General features: G+C 42.3%; 1 non-coding gene across 1 annotated transcript; it reads right to left on the reverse strand.

The window, feature by feature from the left end:
• Positions 1–6,433: 6,433 nt before the first annotated feature.
• LOC111722849 lies at positions 6,434–6,570 on the reverse strand. The gene has a single exon (XR_002771503.1). It is a non-coding gene; the product is annotated as a small nucleolar RNA SNORA2/SNORA34 family (small nucleolar RNA).
• Between the last annotated feature and the right edge of the window lie 12,981 nt (positions 6,571–19,551).

Genomic DNA, 19,551 nt, shown 5'->3' on the forward strand with positions numbered 1-19,551 from the left:
ATGGTTTTTAGGTCTAGACTCTGAGGTCCCCAAGAGTTTGACACGTAAAATAATACAGAATGAAGGCAGGGGCTCTGACGTAGACTCAGACTGCTAGAGCACCAACACACCTGTCACGACAGTGGTGGTGATGGCATCAAGTCTTCCCCAGTAAAGCAACTGAGCGAGAGTCTTGGCAGATTGATTAAATATTTTTGTGACTGGCACTGTGTTAGGCTAGAGATTCAATGATGGGTGAAAATAGATGCTGTCTATCACTCACAAAACTTGCTTCTGGGATGGAGATAGACTTTAATCAAGTTATCAACCCCCTGCAAAATGAAGTGAAGGATATGAAGGAAAGGAACACTCCTCAGTGAAAGTGCAGAGTAAGGAAACTTAGCCTAGACCAGGGGTCAGGGGAGTCTTCCTTCTGGGAAAGAAATTCTTCCTTTCGGGAGTAATACTTCAGAGCTGAGAGCTAGGGAATAGGCAGGCAAGGTGGGTAAACAATCTAAGGAGACCAGCTGCAAAGCCTATGGCAGGATGAAAGGTGACATTCAAGGGCATTCAAGGGCATGAAAGAAGGTTGTTGGGGTTGGAGCAAGCTACGCAGAGAGAAAGATAAGCAGGCCCTGGTAAGGCCTCCTATATAAGCCCTGGTCAGGATTTTGTTCTTTATCTTCTGAGTGATAGGAAAGGGCAGGGGGAGGTGTGGAGGATGATTGCCTTCATCCTGGCCGTCAACAGTGGATTGGAGTAGGTGTGGCGTGGAACAGAAACTGCAATTGCCTAGGGTACTTGAGGGATGGTGCTGGAGACAGAGCAAGATGGAGCTAGACCCATTACAGAATAGGGGTGGAGTGAGGAATGGAAAGGAGAAGACTAGCCCCGGAAGACTGATGCTGCGCACGGAGGCGTGGAGGCATTAAATACGAAGCAGAAGCAGAGTTTGGCATCCCCTTAGGCCACTGTGGCAGAATGCATGCAAAGACCATAAGAAACGTTTGGAGAAGTCTGCGGGAATCAGACCATCGTGGAGCTCGTTGGTGAGTTTGTATCTTATCTTGTCAGACGTGACTGCTAGGTTCCCCTTTTACAAAGATCATTCCAGGAGTGGCAGAGAATAGGTTTAGGAAGAACAAAGAGAAGATACTTGTGACTATAAATGAGGAAACTGGCTAAGGGTCTTTTACAACTGCTTCGCATGATCACTAATGAGGGTCTGGACCACCCAATTATGAGGGTGGGGGAATAGGTGCATATAAGATTATCAGACGAGATCAGCTGAAAACCACAGTAGTCATGACTTGCTGAGCCCATGGTATGTATACAGCTCCAGTATCTTCTCCCATACTGTCCCATGGGTCCTTGTCAGCTTAACCACCGTGGCATTAAACACATGAAAAGATGCCATTGAAACAGTCTTGGATAATATTTTGCTTTCAGAAGTTTGATGCGATGCTATCACCCTATCTAAACTATCAGTTCTTCAAGGAGAGGGATTATGTTTTGTTCCCTATTACATATGCCACTCGAGTTGACATGCTTGCTTCAAGGAAGGGGCTCAATGAAACTTGTATAATTGAGTATATGGGGCGGTGCCTGTGGCTCAGTGGGTTGGGTGCCCCATATACTGAGGGTGGCGGGTTCGAACCCCGCCCCCAGCCAAACTGCAACAACAACAACAAAAAATAGCCAGGTGTTGTGGCGGGCGCTTGTAAGTCCCAGCTACCATACCTGGGAGGCTGAGGCAAGAGAATTGCCTAAGCCCAAGAGCTGGAGATTGCTGTGAGCTGTGATGTCACAGCACTCTACCAAGGGCAACAATGTGCCTCTATCTCTAAAATAAAACAAAACAAAAAAAATTGAGTATGTGAATTAAAAAGGCTTAGTTCTCAGTGAGCTGTCACACTACTAACATTAAGGGTTGCATTTCCAATACATGGGCATTAGAAAACTATGGAATCCTGAACACCTAACCGCCTAACTTGCTGATGGCTCAGCTGCATTTTAAGACAAAATGTGGCCTTCATTCTGTTCACGTTGCAAAAGAATCCATCATTTTTATCACCAAGGTGTGTTGGTTTCAATTGGTGTTCCACTGTCAGATCTGTGGTGTGTGCACGTTAGGGTAAACTAATATGTGATTTATATGAGTTCAAAAACCTATCTCAAGCTCAAAACATCAATGAAAAGACTATCACACCAACATCCAAGTAAAATAGATGCAAACATTTCCTTGAACTTGTCTTTCAAGTTTTGTCAGCTCCATCTCAAGGTTCTGCAATAAACTGAAGAGTTTCCTTTTTTTTCCAAATGTACCTGGTTTGTCTGAAATAAATTCTATTCATCAGACTTCTTATCTTCCATGATATAAGCAGCTCCTGTTAGAAAATCTGGTGCTGATATCCTTTGCTCAGAATCTTTTATTTTATTTTATTTTTTGCAGTTTTTTGGCCAGGGCTGGGTTTGAACCCACCACCTCCAGTATATGGGGCCAGCGTCCTACTACTTGAGCCATAGGCACTGCCCCTGCTCAGAATCTTTTAGCATAAGAAAACTTAAGACATAATACCCAGCCGGGCACAGGGCTCATGCCTATAATCCTAGTACTCTGGAGGCCAAGGTAGGTGGATTATTTGAGCTCACAAGTTTGAGACCAGCCTGAGCAACAGTTAGACCCCATCTCTAAAAAAAAAAAAAAAAAAAAATTAGCTGGGTTTTGTGGTGAGCTCCTGTAGTCCCAGCTACTCAAGAGGCTGAGGTAAATGGATCGCTTGAGCCCAGCTGAGGTTGCTGTGAGCTTTGATGCCATAGCACTCTACCCAGGGCAACAAAGTGAGACTCTGTCTCAAAAAAAAGGAAGGGCAGTGCCTGTGGCTCAAAGGAGTAGGGCACCAGCCCCATATGCGGGAGGTGGTGGGTTCAAACCCAGCCCCGGCCAAAAAAAAAAAGAAAAGAAAAAAGACAATAATTAATAATACTATGATCTATTATGTGTCTATTACTCATAATAATGTGGCTATTATGTATCTCTCAGTAATTCAGAGATTAGGACTTACATTACCAAAGCTTAACAAAGGCTTTATCAGGGAATAGTTACATCTCAGAAAGAATCAGAGAAAATGAAAAAAGTTTATTTGACATACGAACACTAAATAGCCTCTCAATATGCATGCGAATGTGTATAACATTTATATTAATACATGCACATATTTCTTAGAAGGTTTGGTCTGCTAATTATAATATAGAATACAGAAGAAAGGTCACACAATTTCTTTTAGAATTAATTTGTACAATCCAAGAAATGCATGCTAACATCTTCTCACAGCAAAATCTCATAGGGCTATAGGAGTATCATTTTCCTCCACAAACAACACTCTTTTGAAAGTAGCTGGGATTCCTACTGCTGATTTAATAGGTGGAAATGGGAGAGTGTGGTGGAGATGAGTGTCAAGAGAGTATAAGAAGGAAAAACGAGGCTCAGGGGATATAGGGCTGGCATGGAATATTGTGGGGCTGCAATTCTCCATCGGCCTCTCTAGATCCACTCTCTACCTTTCAGTACATTGCTCCGAGTCGTGGAGGAATCTGACCTTCCTGAACTACATTGGTGAGCAACCTTGTCTTATAGCAGCAAGAACTCAACCACCAGTGGGAACTCTGGGGGTGGTGGGGACAGCGAGGTCAGGGTGTCCCTTCCCCTGATTGAACTTCCAGGCAACTTGCCTCCACCTCAGGCCACAGCTTTTCTAGGGCAGAGGAGGACAGTGACATCTGGAACTCTGGAACTGGCCCCTTCTTCCCCCTCACAGGCCTATAGGTAGTAATGGTTCTCCACTATTGCTAGCCTCGAGGTGCTTCTGTTGATTTCCTTGAAGTCTGCAGATACCTTTGGAAATGTCCCTTTATTAACATATCTGGAATCCCTTTAGGTTGTACCATTTACTTCTTTTTTTTTTTTTAGAGACAGAGTCTCACTTTATTGCCCTCATTAGAGTACTGTGGTGTCACAGCTCACAGTAACCTCCAACTCCTGGGCTTAGGCAATTCTCTTGCCTCAGCCTCTCAAGTAGCTAGGACTACAGGTGCCTGCCACAGCACCTGGCTATTTTTTGGTTGCAATTTGGACGGGGCTGGGTCCAACCCGCCACCCCTGGTATATGAGGCCAGCACCCTACCCACTGAGCCACAGGCACTGCCCTGTAACTTCTACTTCTTGCTTGAAACCCTGATACTATTATTTTCTAACATAAACGAAGCCCTAAGCTCTCACATGGTGATCTTGGAAAATCCAAAGAAGATAGGATAAGTTTTCATTGACCTGTTTGTTTGTTTTTTTTGCCTTAGTAATGAAAAAGTGGATGCTTAAAACATAATCCGTGCTTAATTATTGATGAGATAAGGTTACCTGTATTAGTGCTTTTCTCCTCTGGTAAACCCAGTTCCCTAATTAACTATATACAGAGTTATGAAACTACAAGTGAAGTTTGAGATGCCTGATAGCTTAGTGGTAATACTTTTTAATTGTTTGAGGATGATATTATTTGCCTCTAACTCAGTGAGTTCTACATCACAGGAGGGTTCAAGCAGAAGCTGGAAGAGCAATGGATGGCTAGTTGAACTTGCTGATTTCAAGGTTTTCTTCAACATGTGCTTTTATGATGCTAAGTTTTAAGCTATAATAGTCTATCATCATAATATTATGAAAATGTTGACTATTCAGTTGGACAGTTTTATAAAATAGTGGATGAACAACATACAGATATTTAAGCACAAAAACCTTTTTTTTGTTTGTTTTTTTTTTTGAGGCAGAGTCTCACTAGGCTGCCCTCAGTAGAGTGCTGTGGTATCACAGCTCACAGCAACCTCAAACTCTTGGGCTTAAGCAAGTCTCTTGCTTCAGCCTCCCAAGTAGCTGAGACTACAGGCACCCACCACAACACCTGGCTATTTTTTCTTTGTTGTTGTCGTCAATGTTGTTTAGCAGGCCTGGGCTGGGTTTGAACCCACCAGCCCCAGTTCATGTGGCTAGTGCCCTAACCACTGAGCAACGGGCACCGAGCCTAAGCACAAAATTCTATCTTGAGTATGACATGGTGGAAAACATGGTCTTTAGGGATAGGTAAACCTCTGTTTTACTCCTAGCTTTCAGTGAAAAGCTACGTGTGCTACAGAAGTGACCTAACATCTCTGAGTCTTGGTTTTCTCACATTTTTTCTCATAGAGCAATGGTGAGAATTCAACAAGATAGCATCTAAGACAAATTTAGGTCTTCAGTAAAGGTTTCACATTCACTATTAAACTGTTTTCCTGCTCCATTAGTTTATGGTGCAAAGGTAAATAAGTATGCATTTAAGAGTTGAAAAACCTCAAAGTAATAATGATCAACACATCCACTTTCAGCATCTCACAGCTTTACATGACATAGTGGATATGTGGTATAATAGTCTTCCCCGAAAGAGCTGATATTTTAAAATACTAGCGAACAAATTCTGTTTATATAGTACTGCTGTCCACCTTATAGCCATTTTTGTATGTGGAACATCAAAACAACATTATAAGGCAGGCATTATTATCTCTATTTATAAAAAGAAGTATTTATAAAGGGCAGAAAGTTTCACTTGTTATCCTGCAGAAAGTGGTCTTTCCATTAACTTATCCAGACATTTCACTCTGGTGGGGGAAACAGGATTAACAATTACAAAAATTAAAAAATCAAAGTACACATAGCAGCATAGACATGCTATGTGAATTAAGCCAAATCATTTCGATGTACAATTAGGAATTCATAGAGCAGGAAAACCTCCCTGGGCAGGGGTAGTTGGGCAATCACAAAGAGATGTAGGTTATAGGTTCAGAGCACAAACTCAGAAAACTTGATCAAATCCTGGTTCCTTCATGTTTAAGTTGTGTCACTTTGGACAAGACATCCACCCTTTCTTCTTCTTTTTTTGAGACAGAATCTTACTTTGTTGCCCTCTGTAGAGTGCTATGGCATCCTAGCTCACAGCAACCTCAAACACTTGGGCTTAAGCAATTCTCTTGCCTCAGCCTCCTGAGTAGCAGGAACTATAGGTACCTACCATGATGCCTGACTATTTTTAGAGACAGGGTCTCTCTCTTGCTCAGGATGGTCTTGAACCTCTGAGCTCAGGGCAATCCACCCACCTCCGCCTCCCAGAGTGCTAGGATTATAGGTGTAAGCCACCACGCCCAGCCCTTCTTTTTCTTCTTCTTCTTTTTTTTTTTTTTCAGTGTAGAATCATCTTTTTATTTTGATTGAAAACCCACAGTCATTTGGCAGGGTTGTAATCAAGATTTAACAGCATTACAATTCTAACACATAACTTAAATCAGGGATCTTGAGATAAATATAATAATATTTTATGGATACTTTGGAATCCTAGTATTAAGACTACAAAAAAATACTTGCCCACATCTATCACTCATATGTTTCTTTCTAATGAATCCACCATTATATTTCCAAAGTTCTGAAATGGCCAACAGACCATCAAAAGATAATTCTTTAAGCTCCTGTTTGAAACTAACAGCTTCAACAAACTACTGGCCCTGATTCAAGGCCAATAGTCAGCCTTTCTATGCCTCAGTTTTCCTTATCTGCAAAATGGAGATTTTGATAGAACCTACTCATGGGATTACTGTGAGATTTAAATGAGATAATCTAGTTAAAGTGCTTAGCCTAGCTCCTAGTGCAGAGAAAGTGTTCATTAAATAGAGCTATTACTGTTCAAAAGTAACAAAGTCCCAGTGGAGAGCTAATTTGCCCAGAGTCACAGAGCTGGTTAGTGACAAAAAAGAGAGCAGAGGCTAGTTCCTACATCCTGTCCTTTGGTTGTAAATGAACCATAACTTAATTAGGTTTTGAAACATAGGTGATTTAGCTAAAAGAGAGAATGAGGGCTAGTTAATGGGCTGTCCACAATCTATCGAGGTTGGTTTTTAAGAACCAAGTGCTTCATAAATACATACACAGAAAACATACATAAATCAGATTCCTTCCCAATATTCTTGTCTTCCTCCTGTGTGTGAGACTGCCTCACAGTCAAACGACTTCTAACATGCTGTGTTTGTGATTTGAGTAACCCCTTACGCACTTATAAAAACATACAGCCTTATGACACGTTAGCGCTTAGTCTTGGGTAATGCCTTAGAGAGGGCCCAGTATAGATAGTCGTGGCAGGACAGAAATGGATGCAGAGATTCAAGAACCAGAGTAAAACCCGTCATATTTGAGACTAGTCTGTGCCTGGTTTTATACACACTCTATAGCTATTTTGAATTACCAGGACTTGCCACTCTTGGCCTCAAATAAGAAAGAGTTCTTTTGGTCACGTGTTGTGACCAGGAGAGAAGTAACCCTACAATCAGTTACCAAACGTCCCTGGATAATAGGACAGACTCTATCACAATGCGTTAAGCCTGGATGAATTTGGGCCCTCAAGACTTGAACAATAGTGAAACTTTAAACAAGATGGAGTTGAACACGAGTCTTCAGCCTGTTCCCATTTAGCTGTCTTCTGCTAGCAGTATTTGTTGTTCTGGGCCTTTTAAAGTCATTGCACTTGGATCCCAGTCAATTCCAGTGAGCACAAGTTGACCCAAAATCTTTATTGGGCTCTTGCGGCACCATCTTCCTGACTTTTCTTGGAATAAAAGTCGAGCCTCGCTGGGTTTAGAAACTGCTTTTCTGGTTAATGAGGACTGCACAGTTTTATTCCTAATTACAGTAGTCCCTTTTATAATGTCATGTTTCTAGAAGAGATTGGAACATTTGCATCCTTAAACGCCAAGCCAGCAAAACAGTTGTAGCATATATTAAACTCTAAGCAATTATAATATTCTATTTATTTCTTTCAGACTAGCAGAGAGATTTCCACATGAACTGTCTGCAGATTCCCAGAGAGTCACATAAGAGGACAATCCAGTCCAGTATTACGAGATAGGACTGAGTCAAGTAAGCTGCACTTGTGAGGATGTGTGTATTAACACAGATCATGATGAAAGCCAAGGACAGTGATTTTCTTTCTTTTGCTTTTGGAGACAGTTTCATTACATCGCCCTGGGTAGAGTGCTGTGGCATCACAGCTCACAGCAACCTCCAGCTCCTGGGCTTAAACGATTCTCTTGCCTCAGCCTCTCAAGTAGCTGGGACTACAGGCGCCTGCCACAACACCTGGTTATTTTAGGACAGTGATTTTCAACGCGTGTGCCATGGCACGGAATCCTACATGTGCTGTGAAAATGTTTAAAGATTATTAATTAAATTATTTTCAAAAGAAGTTCAAAGCACATGGGTGGCACCTGTGGCTCAAAGGAGTAGGGTGCTGGCCCCATATGCTGGAGGTGGCGGGTTCAAACCCAGCCCCAGCCAAAAAAAAACTGCAAAAAAAAAGTTCAAAGCAAAGTATATTCTTTTTTTAACTATTTTATTTGGTCAACATAATTTGACCCACACAAGTGTAACTATAGGTTCAAGTGTGCTGTGAGATAAAAAAAGGTTGAAAACACTGGCCTAGGAAATGCCTTTCTCAGATCAACCAGCTTGAGGGATCTATTCGTCCCTCTCCTTTCCTAAAAAATAAGGTCACCTTTTCCTGCTTCTCTGTGAAACGTGAAGAATTTAAAACTCACCTGTTTAGAGGCCTTGCTCACATCATACGAAAGTGTGGATTTTAGCCAATTTATATGGGTATTGATACAGATTTTACAAAGTGTAGTATCCAGCAACTCTTCTTTGTTAATTTTTGAATCTCTTCTGGGAGGTTCTTAGTCGTCCACCTCCCTGCGTTGACTACCTCCGTAAGTTGATCTAATTGTCATAGCCCAGACACGCACCACATGTATGTATCAACACAGCAGGCCCAGTTCTTTACATCCACCACTTTGTTATGGTCCCTTGGTGGTCGATTTGGAGAGGTTCTACTGTATTTAGTTTGTGTCCCTGTAGATGATTCTTCTCTGTTTTGATTCACTTCAGTTACTTCATCCTTAAAACCAGGAGGCGTTTGTAATCACTCTTCTCCTTTAGCAAATATGATAGTTACTACCTGCCATCTCAACAATGGTGATAAAAGATAGAATGATCTATCTTCCTCCTATGATGGGTCACCTTCCATGCTAATTCAGGCACGACTTACTTGTAGGAAGAGTCCAACATGGTATTTTGGAATCTGGCTTGATGTCCAGCATTACTGCATATGTCACCTTTGATTTCAGCTTCCTCATCTGTGAAATGTGGTGATAGACTCTCTGAAGATCCTGAGAATAACACACATGAAGACCTGAGCTTGCTGCTCAAGGAAATTCTTGCTATGTGTTAGTTGTCTTTCCCTTTGCCTCCAAGGTGGTCAAATATATCACTGAAGAGTCTGCTTGCAAAAGAAAATTGGAATTTTGCAATGGAAACCTCAGAAATTGTTAACCAGTGAACATGTTCTTTGCTAACTAATTGGGGAAAACTGGATAAAATTCTAAATATGAAACTTCTTTCAAGTAATTAACCTTGAACCTTTGAAGCAACAGGCAACAGGAGTGGCCTACATAAGGAACATGTGATCAAGCAGGAGATTAGCATTTATTTGTTACCCCCAGGGAATAATATCAGGCTATCATTATTGTACAGATGCTTCTTCTGAAGTGCTGGGCTGCGTGACATCAGACCCCAAAAGAGGTATGCAGTGGGTTTTACCAAGAGCATTCTAAGAAGGGGCATAGAGTAATAAAGAGAATATTGGTCTTTGACCTCAAATCCCATTATCTACTAGCTAATTGACCATCTCTGGAACCCAGATTTGTTTTTTAATCTGTAAAATGGGGAAGGGAACTTATAATTGCTTCATTGGATTATTTAAAGCAGAGATTCTCAAACTTCAGTGAGTGCACAAAGCCCCTGAAGATTTTGTTTAAATGCAGTCTGGTTCAGGAGGCTTGGGCAGAGCAGGAGAGTCTGCACTGCTAGCAGCTCCCAGGAGATGCCAGTACTGCTGTGTGAGGGTCACACTTGGAGGGGCAGGGGGTTGGGGAGTGTGTGAGATGTTACACACGTAAAGAGACTTGTAAACTCCCGGGTACAGCAGGTAGCGGGTAGCATCATTGGTAGCAGCGGTATTCGCATAAGGTATTCTACTTCGACATCGTCCCTGATAGGTAACAATAACGATTTTCACACCCTTCCATTCTACATTGTTCTTTTCTGATTCTAACAGTACCCACATCAATAATTAATTTTAGTATGGTTAAAATGGAGCCTGTGCCATGCACCATGTCACCTATAATATAGACATTGGAAGAAAGAGAAGGAAAGGAGAAAGGACAGAAATAACTTGTGTTTTATGGGTAAAGGTGGATATTTCCTGTTTTTGAAACAGAGTCTTACTTCGTCACCCTGGGTAGAGTGCCGTGGCGTCATAGCTCACAGCAACCTGAAACTTGGTCTCAAGTGATCCTTTTCTCTCAGTTTCCCAAATAGCTGGGACTACAAGTGCCCACCACAACACCCAGCTATTTTTTTTTTCTTTTTGCTGTTTTGGCTGGGGCCAGGCTTGAACCCACAACCCCAGATATGTGGGGCCGGCACCCTACTCCCCGAGCCACAGGTGCCACCCAAACCCAGCTATTTTCAGAGATGGAGTCTCACGGTAGCTCAGGCTGGTCTCAAACTCCTAAGATCAGTCAATCCACCCACTCTCTTTGGCCTCCCAGGGTGCTAGGATTACAGGCCTGAGCCACAGAGCCCAGCCAGATGTGTGCTCTTAGAGTCAAGGGACATGATCAAAGAAGACAGGCAGCCCGCTGGCACTGAGTATTTATTTGAGAATGATGGTAAGTAAAGATAGATCAGTTAAAGGTATTTACATAGATGATGGGAGAATTTAAGGATGATCCTGTGACTAGACATGGCTTGATAAATTTCCAGAAACTATTTGTGATGCCTCATCTGGCTAAAGCTACTCATAAACCTCTGGAAGAGAGACAAAAACATGAAGAAATTATCTTTGTCAAAAACATTATTTTTCCATTTGATCCAAGACCCTGGAACTTCCCTCAGTGAACAGCATCATTTATTGAACGCTCAGTGTGTGCACAACGTGACACCAAGTACAGTTCCTCTTTCCATGGAAGCTGGCCTTGTGGCTGTGCCACCCCCGCACAGGCTAACTGGTATCAGGACACCAGAGCAGGGCTGCTCTGCCTTCTCGTCATTTTGGCAAGCTGGCTTTCCCTTCTAAGTTCTCAAAAGACTTCAGAGGTAATCCTGAGTATACTTTCTGCTGGTATTTGGCCTAACAGAAAAAAAGCCACGCATGGAAAGGTAAAGCCCCTACAGGATTCTTTGTTCAAATGATACTTCACCACACCACCCAGTCTCAAATAGCACTTCTGTCCCTTTCTGTCCCCTTGGCCCTCACTCCTGCTCATGTTCTCCCTGACGCTTATCACCATATCAGGCACTCTGGGGTTTTCTTACTTATTTTGTTACCATCTGTCTTCTCTCCTCAGACACAAGCTCACACCGTGAGGATTTTTGTCACTTCGTCCACTGCTGTATCCCAGCAACCAGAATTGCATTTGCACATAGCAGGTGCTCAGTAAATATTTGTTAAAGGCATGAATAAATAGTGAGAATTTATAGTAGGTAAATGCTTGGCAATATTTTCTTAAAGATCTTTAGAGAAGGGACTGTGTAGTTTCATACAGATAAAGGGCATTCCTGGAAATCACAACTTATTTCTCATCATTTAATTCCTTTTATCCCCAATAAATAATTTTCTGGTTTTGACAAAAGATGGGGCCCCATATTTCCCAAGACTAAATGAACACTTACAGAATAGCAAGCATGAATAGGACATCTTTTTTTCTGGGCCCTTCCAAAAGCAAGGTGTTTATGGAGCCATCAAGAGGGTTCCCCGGAGAATAACCTGCCCGAGAGCTTCTAGGAGTCTGTAGAATGATGCACAGCAGGGGATCTCTTTTCTCTTGGTAACTAGGGAACTACAGGAACAGAATTAGGGAAGATGGCTAATCCTAGTGCAGGCACTCAAGGACAGAGCCTCTGATGGGTCCTAATCTATTTTCCACCAACATCCTAGATCAAGAGGGAGCCTGCAGCATCTGCTGAGGCAGAGAAGTGTGGTACGAAAGGTCAGTTCCTAACTCAGGTTTTCTTAGGGTTGTGCCATTTGAGTCCCAATCAAGTCCCAGTCAAGATAGTGCCTCCTGCTGCTGGTAGACCCCCTATATGTGGATTCCTTAGGCCTTCAGTTTAACTCCAAGGTTACTCAAAAGCCATTGAGATTACCACATTTACTGTCTTAGCCCTTCACAGGTGGCCTCGCTGGTATCTAATGGAGCAAAGCATCACAGTGACCTGACACTGGAAATGGTCTGGTGAGAGCTGAGCTCCAGCCTGTGAATCCTATTTTCTGTCTTCATGCAGTTTTAAGATTTAGCCCAATTTCCAGACCATCCCCTACCCAGGCTTGAAAATGGCTTTATTTCATACTTTGCGGCAGGAGGTAAGTGGGTTTCTATGTGAAAGTGATGGTGCCAAAGACATTTATGAACATTAAAAAATGTCTGAACGTGGCTTAAAGCCACTCAGCCTATTTCTCATCCTGCGCCGTGCCTTGTGGAGCGTATGCAAGTTCAGAGCCCTCTTTGAAATCAGTAGCAGTTATGAGCTTGGAGCAACTCTGTGGGGCACTGAGCAATATAATAAATGAACCCCTTTGAAGACCAACCATTGTAGCTGGGCTCTTTTTGTGCTATCCAGGTCCAGACTTCTCGGGGTGTTCTGTGGAGGTGGGAGTGGCCCACTAACACAACACCCTCTGGTTTTCAATTTTGGTCGTGGAAGATGGGAGGGGTTTGCAAAAGTAAATCCTCTTATTTCCTTAAAGAATTGATCTAAACTCTTTCGCTAGCCTTTTGCTATAAGCATCTGTGATAAACCTTCCCATGCCTACATACCTTCAGATTAAATAAAACAAAAGCGGCTTTTCATCAGCATTTATTATATAGTAACAATAACAATAACACAATAGAAACAAAGCAGACTTATTTGCATATCAGAGATTTTAGATTATTTAGTTAAAAGCAGAGAGCATAATCTGAAATTTTTTTTTTTTTTTTTTGAGACAGAGTCTCAAGCTGTCACCCAGGGTAGAGTGCTATGGTGTCACAGCTCACAGCAACCTCCAACTCTTGGGCTTAAGCCATTCTCTTGCCTCAGCCTCCCAAGTAGTTGAGATTACAGGAGCCTACCACAACGCCCGGCTATTTTTCTGTTGCAGTTGCCATTGTTGTTTAGCTGGGCTTGGCTGGGTTCAAACCTGTGAGCCTCAGTGTGTGTGGCCGGTGCCCTACCCACTGAGCTATGGGTGCCGCCCTCTGAGATTTTTTTTTAATGTTTCTTCTGTGATGTTATAAGCAACATTGGTATTCTGATACTAAGATCAGATTTCTTGAATATTCTTAAAAGGGAATTGAAGTTTTTTTGTTTTGACTTTTGACTAAATATTTCTAACTGGCTGGTATACATGGTTCAACTAACTAAATTCAATAAGGTAAGTATGTTCAGGTTGCCTTTAAGTATATTTAAGAAGAGGGTGGTTCCTGATGGCCAATTCTTCTAGTCCTGCCAGCCACCTCACTTGGAAGAACCAGAGCAGTGTAAAGTTATACTTTGAGGACATCATCCAAAAGGCAATTCAACAGAGAAGTGACAGGGGACACCACCAGTGGGGAGAAGGAGGAGAGGCAGCTCTCCCGGCCAGGATCTGTAGGGAGCTAGGAGTGACTTCCCGGTGCTGGGAAGGGGTGAGTGACAGACTTCCAACTGTTCTCATCCCCACACTGGAATCATCCAGGCCTGGCCCTAGGAGAACCCCTTGATCTGTTCAATTCCTGAAACTAACACAGGGAGCTGTTGGGAGACTGTGGGATGGAACTGCTCAAGGGAGGAGCTCACACTGGTTCCACACTGTTTCTGAGATCCAAGCAGCTATAGTAAGGTACCATTTTGTTTTCTTTATTTTTTTTTTTTGAGATAGAGTCACACTAATGTCACCCTTGGTAGAATCACACTAATATCACCCTTGGTAGTCACACTAATGTCACTCAACCTCAAATGCTTGGGCTTAAGAGATTCTCTTGTCTCAGCCTCCCATATAGGTGGGACTACAGGCACCTATAGTCCCACCTGTAGTCCCCAAAATAGCCAGTGATAAACACTCGGCAATTTCTGTTGTTGTTGTTGTTGTAATTGTCATTGTTATGTGGCAGGCCTGTGCTGGGTTCGAACCCGCCTTCTCTGGTGTATGTAGCTGGTGCCCTAGCAGCTGAGCTACAGGTGCCCAGCTGTAAGGTACCATTTTCAAATCTAGCCTCTGGCAAACTGCACACTGTTCTGTTCCCGGACCCAGCAGCACCAGAACTGGGATATTGGGGAAACTCAGTCTGTCACTGCTAGAACAGGGACATGAGCTGGGAATGCTCTTGCAGCCTGGGCTAGGAAGTAAGCAAGGCCTGGGTGGCAGGAGTGGATGCAAAGAAGTGAGTACTGCCAGTATCTGAGGCAGGGACATGAATGAGATGTGAGTTGCCACTGGAACTTGGTCGTGAGCTGAGAATGGGCTCCTGCAGCCAGGGCTAGGGGGTGAGCCCCACTGGGAGTACAGTCTGAAAGGGGAATATGTTCCCCATGCACCAGCCCAGGCTGTGACCACCAAGGAGAGCCCACTCTCTCTAGTGGTGTGGCTTCAGTACATGCAGCTGGTACTGCCTCTCTCTTAAGCTTTCTGCCTGGGGACTGAGGATTGCCTGCTCTTGTCCACCATAGCTGGTACCTTCTCTTACCCTTGGGTGGCCTACGGATAAACCCAACCACGCTGGCTTTGCCCCCTCTCTAAGACTTCAGGAGCCCAAAATCTTGGGGATTACCCAATTCAATCTACCACCTTGGTGACCTGAGCACTCCTCTTAGGATTCTGAAATTAGACCTAAACTTCCAGCTACTACTAACCACCTTGGGTAGTACCTACCTGCAAGTGCTACTTATTGACATGAAGACTGGCCTTCTCAGTTCATTGTAGCCATAGACAACATTAACACATACTGCTCAGAACCCAGAGAATCTTTCTGTCACTGCTACTGCCATCACCCATACTATGTTTGCAGCTTAAGGACGTGAGAACCGGCCCAGCCATCTGGTCTACCACTGCCACTACTGGCATCCAAGCAAGTTTGTTGGAGGCCCAAGATTCAACTTGCTAGTAATTGCAAACGTAGGTGGCAGCATAAATTACCCTGTGGCACAAAGATAGGCATGCTTGGCTCACTGCTGCCACCAAAGACCTGACAGCTGGCCCACCTGGCATCTCAGTCCCCTGCATAACTTCACCACAGCCTTCATCAATTACCACATCCTAACCCACTAAAAAAAAAAAAAAATCACAGATACCACTAATGATCTTTATACCCAAAGAAATCATACTGAGATTATGCTACAGCACACACCAAGAATCAAAGGAAAGGCACCCTACTCAACCAACACCATAGATGCATCATCAGAAAAAAGTCCTCCCTTATGAACCAAAAATAGGAAGAAGCAACTGTTAACCCAGATAACAGGATATAGGAAACAGGAAAAATCAAGGAAATATGACACACCTAAAGGAACACAATAGCTCTCCAGCAAGAGACCTTAATAAAAAGGAAATTTTCAAAATCTCAGGTAAAGAATTCAAAATATTGATCCTGAAAAACAGTAGGAAGAAATCAGAAAGACAATTCAGGATATGAATGAGAAATTTACCAAAGAGATATAGATTAATATTTTTAAAAAGAACTAAACAGAAATTTTGGAACTAAAGAATTCATTAAAGGAGATACAAAATATATTTAGAAGTTGTAAGAATAGACTAGATCAATCAGCAGAAAGACTCTCAGAATAAGAAGGTAAGTCTTTCAAAATAATCCAATGAGACAAAAATAAAGAAAAAAGAATAAAAATAAGTGAGCAAACTTTTGAGACATCTGGGATAACATAGAGTGACCAAATTTATGAATTATTAGAACCCCTGAGGCCAAAGAGACAAGGAAAGGATTAAAAGTTCTTTTAATAGAACAATAGATGAACAATAGATGAAAATTTCACAAGTCTAGCAAGAGATTTGTACATTCATATATAGGAGGTGCAATGATTCCCAAGCAGGAATAAATGTACATTGTAATCAAACTGTCTACTGTCAAATATAATGAGAAAATCCTAAAAGCAGCAATTGAAAAGCATCTAATAATCTCTAAAGGAAACCCCATCACACTGACAGTGTCTTTCTCAGCAGAAATGTTACAAGCCAGAAGGGAATGAGATGATATAGTAAAAGAGCCGAAAGAAAAAACAAACAAACAAACAAACAAACAATCAAACTGCCAGCCAAGAATACTATATCTATCAAAATTATCCTTTAAAAATGAAGGAGAAATAAAGTAATTCTCAGACAAACAAATGCTAAGGGAACATAACATGCTCATAGATGGGAAAAATTAATATTTTTAAAATGATCATATTACCCACAGAAATCTACAGAGTCAATGCAATCTTTATCAAAATACCAATGTAATTCTTCTCAGAATTAGAAAATACAATCCTAAATTTCACATGAAACAAAAAGATCTAGGATAGCCAAAACAATCTTCAACAAAATAAACAAAGTAGGAGGCATAATATTACCAGATTTCAAAATAAATTACAAGACTACAGTAGCCACAACAGCAAAATGTTGGTACAAAATAGACACATAGGCCAATGGAACAGAGTAGAGAAGCCAGAAAAAAAGCCACATATACACAGCCAACTGATTTTGACAAAGCTGACAAGAACTTACGTTGGGGAAAGAATATCTTCTTCAATAAATGGTGCTGGAAATGAAACAAGACCCCTATCTCTCCCACATACAAAAAACAACTCATAATGGATTAAAGACTTAAATGTAAGACCTTGAACTATAGAAGACCCTGAACTATAAAAATACTAGAAGAAGGGCAGCACCTTTGGCTCAGTGAGTAGGGCACTGGCCCCATATACCGAGGGTGGTGGGTTCAAACCCAACCCCTGCCAAACTGCAACAAAAAAATAGCCAGGCATTGTGGCCTATAGTCCCAGCTACGTGGGAGGCTGAGGCAAGAGAATCACCTAAATCCAAGAGCTGGAGGTTGCTGTGAGCTGTGACGCCATGGCACTCTACTGAGGGCAACAAAGTGAGACTCTGTCTCTTAAAAAAAAAAAAAAATACTAGAAGAAAATCTAGGCTCGGCACCCATAGCACAGTGGTTGTGGTGCTGCCCACATACACTGAGGCTGGCAGGTTTAAATCTGGCCCAGGCCAGCCAAACAACAATGACAACTGCAAGGAAAAATAGCCAGGCATTGTGGCAGGTGCTGTAGTCCCACCTATTTGGGAGACTGAGGCAAGAGAAACACTTAAGCCCAATAGTTTGAGGTGTCTGTGAGCTGTGACACCATAGCACTCTACTGAGAGCTACAGTATGAGACTTTGTCTCAAAAAAGAAAAAAAAAAAGAAAATCTAGGGAAAACTCTCTCGGACATTGGTCTAGGCAAAGAATTTATGAGTAAGATGTTAAAAGCACAAGTAACAAAACCAAAAAAAGAAAAATGTAACTTAATTAAACTAAACAGCTTCTGCACAGCAAAAGAAAGAATCTACAGAGGGAAGAGATAACCTGTTGAAAGGGAGAAAATATTTGCAAACTATTCATCTGACAGGAGACTAATCTCCAAAACATACAAGGAATTCAAAGAACTCAACCGGAAAAAACAAAACAGGTAATCCTATTAAGAATTGGACAAAGAGGCCAGGCAGGATGGCTCACTCCTGTGATCCTAGCATTCTGGGAGGCTGAAGCAGATGGATTGCTTGAGCTCAGGAGTTCAAGACCAGCCTGAACATGAGCAAGACCGTCTCTAAAAAAATAACCTGGCATTGCGGCAGGTACCTGTAGTCCTAGCTACTTGGGAGATTGAGGCAAAAGGATCGCTTCAGCCCAGGAGTTTGAGGTTGCTGTGAGCTACGGCACTTTACTGAGGGTAATGGGTGAGACTCTATCTCAAACTATCCCCTCCCCCCCAAAATTGTTCAATATCACTAATAACCAGAAAAAATGCATATCAAAATCACAATGAGATATCATTTTACTTCAGTCAGAATGGCTATTACTAAAAAAGATGAGGACATACAAAGGGAACTCTGATACACTCTCAGTGGGAATGTAAACTTCTACAGCCACTATGGAAAACAGTATGGAGATTTCACCAAAACACTAAAAAGAGAACTACAATTGGATCCAGAAATCCCAGTACTGGGTAGCTGCCCAAAGGAAAAGGAATCATGTTTATTACAGCACTGTTCACAATAGCAAGATGCGGAATAAGCCTAGGTGTCCACCAGTAGATGAGTGGATAAAGAGAATGTGGCATATATTACACAGTGGAAAACTGTTTACCCACAAAAAAGAAGGAGATTTTGTCATTTGCAACAACATAAATGGAATCAGAGGTCTTTATCTTCTTCTTTTTTTTAATTTTTTTTGAGACGGAGCCTTAAGCTGTACCCCTGGGTAGAGTGCTATGGCTTCACTGCTCACAGCAACCTCTAACTCCTGGGCTTAAGCAAGTCTCCTGCCTCTGTCTCCCAAGTAGCTGGGACCACAGGCGCCCGCCACAACACCCGGCTATTTTTTGGTTGCAGCCATTATTGTTGTTTGGCGGGTCCAGGCTGGATTTGAACCCCCCACCTTAGGTGTATGCGGCTGGCACCTTAGCCGCTTGAGCCACAGGTGCCGAGCCAGAGGCCTTTATCTTAAGTGAAATAAGCCAGGCACAGAAAAACAAATATCACATAGTCTCACTTATCTATGGGACTTAAACAACTTGAACACATTGAGGTAGAGAGTGGAAAGACAGATACCAGAGACGGGGAAGGATGAGTAGGGGGGAAGAGGGGAGGATGAGAGAAGTGGGTTAAAGGGTGCAAACACTATAAGACAGAAGGAATAAACTCAGCGTTTGACGACAGACTAGGCTGACTGTGCCTAACACAACTATACTGTACTCAGGTGTGCATCCTAAGTACCCTGATTTGATCATTGCACATCATATACATGTAACAAAATTTCGCATGTACTCCATAAATTTGCACAAATAAAAAGATAAATAAACAGATTTATTTAAGAAGACTGAATTATCTGGCCCAATTTTTCAAGTACGAGTGTGAATGACTGCTTGAATGCTACCCAATACGCTGGATGTAGATCCAACTAAGTTTTGCTTCATCCTTTTGTTACTTCTCACAATCACTCTCTGAGATCAATATTGTTAACCCGACTTAGCAGATAAAAGCACCAGGACCAGAGAGTTTCAATGGCAGAGAGCTGTGTCAGACCTGGTGTCTAAATCTCAGCCCTTTGACCCCCAAATCTAGCGCTCATTCCATCACAAAACTTTAGCTGTTTCTCAAGCTACAATA

The sequence above is a fragment of the Otolemur garnettii genome, unplaced genomic scaffold (genome assembly GCF_000181295.1).
Source record: "Otolemur garnettii isolate 467f Iridium unplaced genomic scaffold, OtoGar3 scaffold00006, whole genome shotgun sequence".
NCBI lineage: Eukaryota > Metazoa > Chordata > Mammalia > Primates > Galagidae > Otolemur > Otolemur garnettii.